Here is a 13,081-nt window from a genome sequence, read left to right on the forward strand (position 1 = left end):
GAAAACAGTCGCTCCAAGAAACTAACTTCTGTTCTTTTATGCTTTATGTGCATTACCAATTCAAAAGTGATTTAGAAGAAACATTTTAAGAAACTGCTATTTAAGAAATATATAAGACTTGGAGATACAATCATACAATTATGATATTCTTTAATACATTAAAATTAATCTTTGAAAAACAATCAAACACCCATGCATGCTAAAACATTAAATGTTGTGCAGCAGGAATGAATTTTGTATTTATTCAAAAGAAAATCTGTTTTCTTAATATCTTTAAGTAAATGGAAAATGTTTCTCTAGCCATTCTCCATCCTATACTGCCTTGCATTTAATAAGAATTCTAATATTTGGTTTTAGATAATGATGTTTCTCCTCAAATTAATCTTATCTTTTTAATTATTCAAGTTCTCAGCTTTGCTAAACTCATTCTAATTATGCCCAAAGCTCAACAGTATTAGTTAAAATTACATTCAAATTCAAAACAATTCAAATAGAGTCCTTAATATTTCCACAAGCATTTAGCTATTTTTATAGTTTCACCTCTTGAGATTAAAACAGGAGGAAAAAAAGATGAATGCAGTCAATTTCATTGTTTTAATGTAAGCTGTTTTGTGTGTTTACCTCTAATGCAAAAAACATAAAAGGAAGACTGTGATTTGATTTCTCTCTTTTGATTTGTAAATCCTATCTCTCATATTAACTTCTCATTTACACTTTTAAAATTTTTATGATACTCATATTCTTTTATTATCTGTTAGGTTAATCAGCAGACAAGATTTTATGTACATTTTGTAGTGCAGTTGCCTTTGAGAAAAGAGGCTTATTATTCATCCTGTATAAATAACCATGTATGGTTGTAACGGTGGATTTCAAACCACATGGGCAGCCACCTACCCTAATCTGCTCAGCTGAGATAAAACAATTAACTCTGAAAGATTGGGTGAGTGTCTATGCCAAATAGGAGTAGGCATTATCGAAAATAGCATGAGGCATTTGTAAAGCTAAAACTCTATTGTAGTGTCTGTTAAATTATGTAAGAAATAATTTTCGGGTCTCAATCCCACCATTTAACATTGATTTGAGTGAGAGGAGAGAACCGAAGCTTGAAAAATAAGAATGAGGAATGGAAGTAATACACACTGTCCTCCCATGAATGAGTGCTATGAGTTTGATCCAAGTCAGATAAATTTAATTACTTTAGCCAGGGTTGCCTCTCTCCCACCACAGAAATGTTATTCCCCAGAATCCATTTTCCATCGCTATCTGCATGATTAGCAGTACTGGCATTCAGAGGATCTGAACCCTTTCTCCTTTCTGAACCACATACAGTAGAGTGATTAGGTACAACACGGGAGGGGAGGGAAGGGGATGCCCAGCTTAAATATGAGTCTTCATTGAACTTTCAGTTTGTGACTATACCAGAAGTCTATTCTATAAATCCTCTGATTTAAGCAAATTTGATAAAATAAACCGTAATCCTTATTCTTTTTTTTTTTTTAACAAGAAGTTCATTCCTGAGACCATTTTGCTTTTATTTATTTACATCAAATGCTGCCCACCTTCCTGGACCCCCTCACAGAGACCTCTCCTGCCCCCTACCCTTCTCCTCTGAAAGGATGTGGGTATCCCCCATCCCTGGTGCATCAAAGTTCCTGGCATCCTCTCTCACTGAAGCCAGACAAAGCAGCAGGGTTAGGAACCAGAGAGCTTTAGGGAGAGCCTCCATTCCAGCTGTTGGGAGTTCTTCATGGAGACAAAGATTCGCATCTGTTACATATGTGCCACAGGCTTCGTTCAAGCCCGTGTCTGTTCTAGGAGCTATCAGAGACGGAATCACCAACCAAAGAGTGAAGTACACTAATGAGTAAAAGAAGACTGGGGAGGGTATAAAATTCAAAGGTAAGAACTGGACAGAAAAATTTAGAATGCTTTGCTTTGTTCTGCAAACAGGAACAACACCGTTACTGTGAAGACTAAAATAGAAAACAAAATAAGTGTATTAATACTTTTAACTTGAATTTTAGTCATTTTTTTATTATTTTGTTTACTCATTTGTGAGGTGTTCACATAAGTGGAGACAGCTTGTAAGAGCTGGACTCTCACTCCATAATGTGGGTCCTAGGGATGCCAAGACCTCAGGGTTGATAGAAAACACCATTATCCACTGAGCCATCTCATCTACACCGTCGTTTTATATTTTTTATTATTATATTTTAAGTATAGGTGATACAACTTATGTAAAATAAAGGATGAGTAATTCAAAGTGTGGCAAGAAGTGTGACACAAATATAAGATTTTTATTAGTGTTTTCCATCCTTTTTGTTTCTTTTTATTTAAATTTATTTATTTATTTACATCACTCACTCCCCACCACAGAGTCCCTTCCTCTATCTCTCTTCCCCTTCTCCTCTGAGAGGATGCCCCCATGCCACCCCACCCCTCATCCTCCTACTTCAGCAGATCAAATCTCTGCCAGATTAGGGACATCCTCTCCCACCGAGGCCAGACAGTTGGGAAGTAAATACCACAGTCAGGCTACGTCTTTAGAAAGAGCCTCTGTTCTGATTGTTTGGGGGCCCACATGGAGAACGAGTTGAAAGCCTGCTATATATTTGTCCAGGACCTCATTACAACCCATGCATGTTCTTTGGCTGCTGGCTCACTCGCAGAGAGAGCTCCAAGGAGCCCAGGTTAGTTGACTCTGTGGGTTTTCCTGTGGGTTCTCATCCTTTCAGGGACTTTAATCCTTCCCCTAACTCTTCTGTAAGAGTCCCCTACCTCAGTCCAATGTTTGACTGTGGGTATCTACTTCTGTTTCAGTCAGCCTCTGGGTAGAGCCTCTCAGAGGTAATGCTAGGCTCCGGTCTGCAAGCACAACAATGTTTATACATATAAATATAATGATGTCAGAGATCGGTGTTTGTCCACGGGATACGTTTCAAGTTGGGCCGGCTATTTGTTGGCCTCTCCTTCAGTCTCTGCTCCATGTTTGTCCCTGCATTTCTTTTATACGGGACACATTTTGGGTAGAAAGTTTTCTGGGTGGGATGGTGCCTTTATCCTTCCAATGGAGGTCCTGCCTAGCTATAGGAGGTGAACTCTACAGGTCCATGCCACCAGTTAGGCATCTAGGCTAAGGTTACCTACACTGATTCTTGGTAGCCTCACCCATCTCTGGTCTCTGGGACTTCCTAAAGATCCCTCCTCCCTGGCAGCTGCAGATTTCCATTCATTCTCCCGACTCACTGGGTCTCGCTCCTATCTCTCCACACAGCTGATTTTTCTCTCTATTCCCCTCACTCCTCCCTTTCCCACCCACATGCCTTCCTCCTTCTGCTTGCTATAACTATTTTATTCCTTCTAAGTGTGACTCAAGCATCCTTGTGTGGGGCTTACTTCTTGTTTAACTTCTTTGGGTCTGTTGGGTGTATAATGGGTATTCTGTACTTTATGGCTAATATCCACTTAACAGTGATTACATACCCTGCATGTCCTTTTGGGTCTATGTTACCTCACTCAGGATGATATTTTCTAGTCCCATCCATTTGCCTGCAAAATTCATGATGTCCTTGTTTTTAATAGCTGTATAATATTTCATTGTGTAAATGAACCACATTTTCTATATCCATTATTAGTTGAGGGATTTCTGGGTTGTTTCCAGTTTCTGGCTATTACAAATTAAGTAATATGAACATAGTGGAGCATGTGTCCTTGGGGTATGGTAGAACATTTTATAAGTATAGTCTCAGGAGTGGTATAGCTGGGTTTTCAGATAGAAATATTTTCAGTTTTCTGATTTCCATAGTGGTTGTACAAGTTTGCAATCCCACCAGGAATAGAGAAGTGATCCCCTTGCTCCACATCCTTGCCAGCTTGTGCTGTCAATTGAGTTTTTATCTTAGCCATTTTGATTGGTGTAAGGTCTTTTTGATTTGCATTTCCCTAATGACTAAGAATGCTGAACATTTCTTTAAGTGCTTTTAGGCCATTTGAGATTCCTCTGTTTAGCTCTGTACCCCATTGTTTAATTGGATTACTTTGGTTTGTTGGAGTCCAACTTCATAAGTTCTTTATATGTTTTAGATATTAGCCATTTGTCAGATAAAGAGTTAATAGAGATATTCTTTTCAATCTATAGACTGTCCAATTGACAGTGTCCTTTGCCTCACAGAAGCTTTGCAATTTCATGAGGTCCCCTTTACCAATTTTTCATCTTAGAGACTGAGCCATTGATGTTCTGTTCTGAAAACTGTCTCCTATACCAATGAGTTCTAGGCTATTCCCCACTTTCTCTTCTATAGCTTTAGTATACTCACTTTTATGTCGAAGTCCTTTATTCACTTGTACTTGAGTTTTGTGCAAGGTGATAAATATGGACCTCTTTGCTTTCTTCTACATGCAGACATCCAGTTTGGCCAGTCCTATTTGTTGAAGATGCTTCTTTTCCCCATTGTATGGTTTTGGTTTCTTTGTCAAAAATCAAGTGTCCATAGGTATGTAGGTTTATTTCTGGGTCTTCAATTCCACCGATTAACCTGTTTCTGTGCCAATACCATGTAATCTTTTAACTACATCTCTGTAGTACAGCTTGACGTCCAGGGATGTTGATTCCTCCAGAAGTTCTTTATTTGTTCAGAATTTGTTTGGCTATTCTGGGTTTTTTATTTTTCCATATGAAGTTAAGGATTGCTCTTTCAAGGTCTGTGAAAATTTGTGTTGGAATTTTGATGGTGATTGCATTGAATCTGTAGATTGCTTTGGGTAAAATGTCCATCTTCACTATGTTAATCCTACCTAGCCATGAAAATGTGAGATCTTTCCATCTTCTGATACCTTCTTCAGTTTATTTCTTACAGGGCTTGAAGTTCTTGCCATATTTCACTTGCTTGGCTAGAGTTACACCAAACTATTTCATATCATTCAAAGCTATTGTCAAGGATGCCATTTTCTTAATTTCTATCTCTGCTTGGTTATCATTTGTATGAAGGAAGGGAGGCTACTGACTTCATTAATTTAATTCTGTATCCAGCCACTTTGCTGAAGTTTTTTATGAGCTATAGTTCTCTGGTAGAATTTTGGTGATTGCCCATGTGTACCATCATATCATCTGTGACTTCTTCCTTTCCAATTTGTATCCCCCTGATCTCCTTTTGTTATCTTATTCCTATAGCTAGAAATTGAAGGACTATATTGAATAGATATTCAGAGCATGGGCCATCTTGCCTTGTCCCAGATTTTAGTGTGATTGTTTCAAGTTTCTTTCCATTTGATTTGATGTTGATTCTTGCCTTGCTGTATATTGCTTTTATTATGTTTACGTGTGTGCCTTGAATCCCTGATCCCTCTAATACTTTTAACATAAGGGGTTTTGAATTTTGTTGAAGGCTTTTACAGCATCTACTGAGATGATTGTGAGATTGTGTCTTTCAGTTTTACTGAGTATATTTGCATAGATGCTTATAAGTGAAATTGGTCTGAAGTTCTCTCTGTTGAGTCTTTGTGTGGTTTAGGTATCAGGGTGATGGCGTCCTCATAGAATGAATTAGGTAGTGTTCCTTTTGTTCCTACTTGTGGAATAATTTGAAGAGCATTAGAATTAGCTCTTCTTTGAAAGTATGGTAGAATTCAGAATTAAAACCATCTAACCCTGGGCATATTTCGGTTGGGAGATTTTAAGGACTGCTTCTATTTCCATAGAGGTCTTTGAACCGTTTGGAAAGTTTACCTCATCTTGATTGGTTAGGCGTATCTGTCAAGAAAATTATTCATTTTGTTTAGATTTTCCTGTTTTGTTAAGTTCCAGCTTTTCAAGTATGCTCAAATGATTGTTTTTTTTCCTCAGTTTCTGTTGTTATATCTTCCTTTTCATTTCTGATTTTTTTTTATTATTTTAAATTTGGATACTGTATCTGTACTTTTTAGTAACTTTGATTAAGGAATTGTGTATCTTTTGGAATTTTTCAAAGAGAAGCCTCTTGGCTTTGCTGACTATTATTCTCTTTGTTTCTAATCGATTGACTTTGGTTTTCAATTTGAAAATTCTCTGCCTTCTACTCTTCTTGGGTGCTTGTTTGTTTAGCTTTAGAGCTTTCAGTGTGTCACACAGTTGGTAATATGAGATCATTCCAATTTCTTTGTGAAGGCTTTTAATGCTATGAATTATCTTCTGGGCACTACTTTCATTGTGTCCCATGAGTTTGGGTATTTGTTCCTTCATTTTCATTGAATTCTAGGAAGTATTTAATTTATTTCTTTATTTTTCCCTTTCATTGAATTGAGGGTTGCTCAGTTTCCATGTGGGAAACTGAGTATGTGGACTTTCTGTTCTTTCTTTTGTTGTTGAAATCCAGCCTTAATCTGTGGTGATCTGATAGAATGAATGTGATTATTTCAATCTTCTTGTATCTTCACTCTTCTTGAGGCTTGCTTTGTGATTGATTATGAGAATTTTGGAGAAGGTTTCTTCATCTATGATGATTGAGAGTTTTGCTGGGTATAGAAATCTAGACTAGCATCTGTGGTCTCTTAGAGACTGTAAGACATCTCCTGACTTTTAGAGTCTCTGTTGAGAAGTCAAGTGTAATTCTGATAGGTCTGCCTTTATATGTTACTTGGCTTTTTCCCCTTGAAGCTTTTAAAATTCTTTCTTTGTTCTGTACTTTTAGTGTTTTGATCATTATGTGGTAGGAGGATTTTCTATCATGGTCAAATCTATTTGGTGTTCTTTGAGTTTCTTGTAAGTTTATAGCTATCTATTTGGTTAGGGAAGTTTGATCTATGGGTTTGCTGAAGATGTGTTCTGGTTCTTTGTACTGGGAATCTTTACCCCCTTCCATTTTTATTATTCTTATTTTTGGTCTTTTCATAGTGTCCCAAAGTTCCTGGATGTTTTGATTTAGGAACGCGTTTAAATTTGGCATTCTTTTTGACAGATGTATCAACTTCTTCTGTGGTATCTTTTATATAAGCCTGAGATTCATGGTATCTTTTATGCATGTCTTGTTTCTGTTGGTGATGCTTGCTGTTTCTGTAGTTCCTGTTCTCTTTTCTAGGTTTTCTATCTCCAGGGTTGCCACCATTGTTTTCATTATTGCTCATTTTCCTGTTTTTAGGTCTTACTGTTTTATTCATTTCCTTTGCCTGTTTGATTGTATTTTCCTGCATGTGTTTAAAGAATTTATTTCCTCTTTAAGGGCTTCTACCTATTTGATTATCTTCTCTAAGAGATCTGTTTATATCCTCTTTAAGGGACCTAATAATCTTCATGAGATGGGGGTATAACCACAGTCTTGCTCTTCAGGTATTACGATACCCAGGGCTTGCTGGGTAGGAGAGCTGGGTTCTGATGTTGCCATATTACATTAGTTTCTGTTGATTATGTTTTTGCTCTTGCCTTTCTCCATCTGTTTGTCTGTTTTTAGCTAGCCTGGGAGTACTGGGTTGCAGCAGGATTCATAGAACGCAGGTGGAACTGTGGTTTGGGGTGTGGTACACAGATCCTCAACTACAGGTATAGGTGGGGACTAGAAGATGCACAGAACTCCAAAAGGGCAGGGCAGATAGCTAGTGTCGCAGCAAGTGGGGGTATTGGGACAGGGGGTGAGGCCTGAGACTTTTTAAAGTAAATGGGATGCTTCATCGTTTTATGTCATCAATGCAAAAATGGTAATGAGGAGCTTAGCCTTCCCTCATCCTTCAGTGTAAGGTGAGTTCATCTCACTCTCTTTTGCAAAAGCCCTTATGGCAGGGAGATTATACGAGTGATACAGTGTCATCACACACTCTTCTTGCTGAATCGTTGATTCTGAAAGTGCATTACAAAAATTGTTAATGAAATATTGAGTGTTACATCCATTTAAAAACTCAATAATTTCCAAGTAAGGGAAAAACTAGTAATGACTTTTTAAGCCCTTAGAAATTCTCAACTTCTGATTTTGTTTGAATATAGCAGTATCAGTATCGAGGAGAAACCTTTTCATCTAAATGGAAGGAAACATTGTCCTGCAACTGTCTTTAGGAGCTCCATCCATCCGAGCTCATATTTGAGGGCATGTTTCCACTTTTGTCTAAGACCAGGAGAAACCCAATCTCTTGTGTCATTGTTGCTAATGATTCTAAAAGCAAGCTTCATGAACATACTGTATTTGGACAGTTGCTGCCATGATAATGATCTCTCGTAGTGCGAATTCTGTGGGCACTGAGTTAAACTCAGAGAGAAAATTTTAAATGCGTGGGAGACAGTGCTGCTAAGGAGATTGTCACTCCCGTCCCCTCATAACTAGTGAGTATGAATTTTTGTATTTTACATCATCGAGTTTTTAAACAAAAAGAATATGATTCATTTCCTTTCTCAGCCAAGGTGATGAGTAGCTCAAGAACTACTATGTAGCAGTGAGTTTTAGACGAGGGAAGAATACTGGCTGAAGCTTCTTCCATGGTAAAGAAGTGATATCTATGTCAATTGTCATCTCATCCATGACAGACCAGAAGTGGAAGTTTATCTTTAAATATTCACTCATGTAGTGTGTTAATGGCTCTTTAGAAGTACATTAAGTACCCTTGCTAAAAGTCACCTGCTTAGGTGAGTTCAAGGTTCATAGATTTCCTGCCTACAGTCAGAGTCCATATAAGACACCAATGGCTGGCAGCAAGTGTCTTGACCTATTTCTTCCTAGAAATATTTTTTCTCAGGAAAGACTTTCTGTGTCTATTTTATAATTTTGTTCAAAGCATATTCCTAAAGTTTTCAGAACAGGTCAAAATTAAATCGAGCTTTTTAAAGGGCCTTTAGGCATCCCATTTTATCAAGTCATGCTGGCCATTGATAGATGAGCAGAGGCCAATAAATAAATATATAAATAAGCAAGTAAGTAAATGAATGGTACCATATTCCTTAGTGGTATTAAATTTGTTTGATATTAACTCCAAATTTTAGGGATAATGTGTTAGTAGTTCAAAATAGCTAATTTAACTTAAGCTTTAATTGTGAAAAATATAAATCAATCTCTTGGAAAAAAGAAGACCTCTTAAGACAGCTCAAAAAAACTTTTGTTTCTCATAACTCTTTTTGATAAGGTATTGTTGCTAGGTAGGATCTGCTTTTTTTTGTTGTTGTTTTGTTTTGTTTTGTTTTGTTTGACAGCACTGGCATCAAATCCGCAAGCCATGCAAGGACACTATGACTAAGCTCCACCCCAGGCCAGGCTTACACTTCTTTTTAATCTGGTCTGTTTCCTTGATAAACATTGATAGGGTTGGGTTTTCACCTGAGGGTGGTTTCTTGGGGCCTGATCTTCCTAATGAGCAGAGTGGGAATGAAAAAACCAACTGATCAGAGGGCAGGCTGATATGCAGATGCTCGTAAACTCTATAGAGGACCCACAGTGTCCAACCTAGAAGCAAGCAGTGCCCAAGTTTAAAGTCTACCAGGTATAAGTCACTGGCTGTGGTGTCCATGGAAGAGATGGGACTTGGGTTAAGGTATGTCCTGTAGACCAGCACAGCCCTGGAGAGGAAATCAACTCTTTTACTCATTGCCAGGCAGCACTCTCAGCAGGCAAACAAAGGCTGTCTCAGGCTGAAGAGAGATCCGCATGCTTTTCCATATGAATTTGAAGTCATTCAACTTCTGATTATGAGAAACCTCCAATATGCGAGTTCCTAATATCTCCACACATTCATGCCTACTTCAGCTTCCTATATTCGGAATTAACTCGGACCACGAGCACACCTTGACTATCCATTAGTGTTTCTGTGCGACTTTATAGACAGAAGGGACTGTTTGGCATCATCGATTTCTTATTAGAGATGTTTAAAAGGCGGGTTTTGACACAGCACACAGTTGCAAATAGACAAAATTTATGTTGGTACAACTACCAAGGATGAAAAGAAAGATCTTTCCTTTTGTAGTTCCACTTTTCAATCAATATCTGCTTAGGACTCAGATGAAAGGGACTCCGTGAGCAGGTCACAGGCTTTTGTGCTGACATAAATTCTGTCGATTTGCAACTGTGTGCTATATCAAGTCGACAGTGACTCTTAGCTGGGCTCTTACAATAGCCTGTCAGCAGGTTGCTTGGGTTCCAATCTTCAGTTCTGGAAATGCATTCTCCACCTAGGAGCCAGTGAAAACTCTTTTAAAATTTGAATCAGATCACCAAGTTCTACTGAAATTCTTCCTGTGGCCTCCCAGGACACTAATTACACTACAATGTCTTGGGGATTGGGTCCTACTCAAACAGATCTTGGAATTCCCGTCTAACATTACCAGAGTTCATGGAAGTCTTGCGATACTGACCTGTTTCTCTTTATGTAAATGTTCGCCTGTGAGTGAGGTCTTCCTATTCTGCTTTACTAATATGACGATAGTCCCTGTTTGAGTCCATGTAATTGATTTTCCTCACTATATAATCGGTTACCTGAAAAGTCTTGGCACTGCCCCCTGTCCCTTCCTGAATTGCCCCTTTGGAACCTGTGGCTTGTCCAGACTGACTAATCTCTCTTTGTGATGTATGCTTTAGTACCTTTCTTCCTAATTTTGCTTATGAATTGGCAATATATATGTTTCCTATTATTTTATGAAAAGTTTGTTTCCTTCCATACTTTCTAATCTATAGCATAGCACCTATTCCAAATACTTAGCAAACATAGAAAGCATGTGTACTAAGCCAGAAAGTGTATGTTAGACCACTTTAAGAGACAAGTGCAATAATAAATATTATTAGTGTGTTAGGACTATGAAGACTATGTTCTTTTAAACAAATACTTATTTTTTGAGAATTTCATATATTTTGATCTCATTCATGATCTTCCCCAACACCTCCCAGATTCATCTTCCATGTACTTACAGATCCAACATGTGTGTCATCTCTCTCTCTCTCTCTCTCTCTCTCTCTCTCTCTCTCTCTCTCTCTCTCTCTCTGCTCTGTGTGAGTGTGTATGTGTCTGTGTCTGTGTGTGTGTGTGTGTGTGTGTGACAGAGAGAGAGAGAGACAGAGACAGAGACAGACAGACAGAGAGAGAGAGCATGTGTTGTATGTACAAATACTCTGAAGTACAGTTGATTTACCAGAGACAAAATACTTTATTTTTTTATTTTTTTAAATAATTTTATTTTTCTTTGAAATTTTATGTATTCACATTTCAAATGTTATCCCTTTTCCCCCTCTCCCATACACCCTCCCCCTGCTTCTATGAGGATGCTCCCATTGCCACCCACCCACTCCAACCTCAATGCTCTAGCATTACCCTACATTGGCAAAACAAGCCTTCACAGGACCAAAGGCTTTTCCTTCCATTGATGCCAGACAATGGCATCTTCTGCCACATATGTGGCTGGAGTTATGGGTCCCTCCATATATACTCATTGGTGGTATTTTAGTCCCTGGGAGCTCTGGTGGGGTTTGGTTGGTTGATGTTGTTCTTCCTATGGTGTTGTAAACCCCTTCCTCTCATTCAGTCATTTCTCTAACTCCTCCACTGGAGTCTAACCATTAGAGGGTAACCAAGAACAATAGCAATAGATGCTCTGTAGGATGCCACCAGTCAACAATTCAAAATGTGGCATCGTATTTTGGTATTCAGGCTTTTATTGGCTATTATGTGTTGTCTATTTGGGGGTATTGTCAGCATCATCACCTGTATTATAGGACGTGTGTGTGTGTGTGTGTGTGTGTGTGTGTGTGTGTGTGTGTGTGTGTCACATGTGTTTGTATTATGAAAATACATATATTAGGACATTTCCTCTGAATGGCCATTCAGAGACTGCCCCCACACCCGGGATCCAGCCCATATTCATACAGCCACCAAACCAGTTACTACTGGGGATGCCAAGAGGTACATGCTGACAGGAGCCTGATAGAGCTGTCTCCTGAGACACTCAGCCAGAGCATGACAAATACAGAGGCAGATGCTCACAGCCAATCATTGACCTGAGAACAGGGTCCTGATTGGAGGAGTTAAAGAAAGGATTGAAGGAGCTGAAGGGGTTAGCAACCCCATAAGAACAACGATACCAACCAACCACAGCTCTCAGGGACTAAACCACCATCGAAAGAGTACACATGGCTCCAGCTGCATATGTAGCAGAGAATGGCCTTGTTGGGCAACAATGGGAGGAGAAGCCCTTGGTCCTGCCAAGCACCCCCCCACCCCAGTATAGGGGAGTGTCAAGGCTGGGAGGCAGAAAGTAGTGGGCGGATGGATGGAGGAACACCCTCATAGAAGCAGGGGGAGGGGGAAAGGATAGAGGGTTTATGGACAGGAAACAGAAAGAGGATAACATTTGAAGTGTAAATAAATTTTAAAAACCCAATAAAAATTCATATTGTATTAAAGGAAAATAATTTCTGGTATTTAAAAATTGGAGTACTTTGTCTGGTTTTGTTTTAATAGATAATTCTCCCCCCAAATAATGAGGGATGCTGTCTTCAGGGGTCCTCTTTCCACTAAGAAGAAGACATGCTCTTAAGTTGTGACTTCATTTCTTTGGTGAACTAATAAAGACTGGAGCTTGGAGTAGAGAATGTCCCTGAGACAGTAAAAAAAAAAAAGAAAAAAGAAAAAAAAAAAGGAGGGGGTTTCCTCTGCAGTAGTTTCTGTATGAGTTTTCAAAAGAATTTATTTAGTGTTCATTTATTCCTCTCTGCCATAATTCCTCCTCTACCCTGCCCTTGAATCCAACCACATTCAAACCTTTGCCCCTTTCTATGGGATACAGCTGCATAGTACCTCGCCTCCCCTGAAAGATTTTCCCTCTCACCTGTGGCTTCTTAGTAGTTTTCTGGCCTCATTAATACTCCAATCTAAAGGTTCAGAGCTGACACTCACATGTAACCGAAAACGTGATGTTTGTCTTATTTTTCATTGACTTATTTATTTATTCACTTTACATCCTCATCTCGGCCTCCTTCCTCCTCTCCCCCCATCCCACCCTCCCCCGTTCCTCAGTTAGGGGGTGTGCCCAATGGATAAAAGCTTTCCCGGGCAAGATGCTTGTCTTTTTACATCTGTGTTACCTCACTTGGGATAACTGTCTGGTTTCATCCATTTACTGCCAATTTCACAATTTAACTTTCCATTA

Source organism: Rattus rattus, chromosome 1 (genome assembly GCF_011064425.1).
Source record: "Rattus rattus isolate New Zealand chromosome 1, Rrattus_CSIRO_v1, whole genome shotgun sequence".
NCBI classification, from domain to species: Eukaryota; Metazoa; Chordata; class Mammalia; order Rodentia; family Muridae; genus Rattus; species Rattus rattus.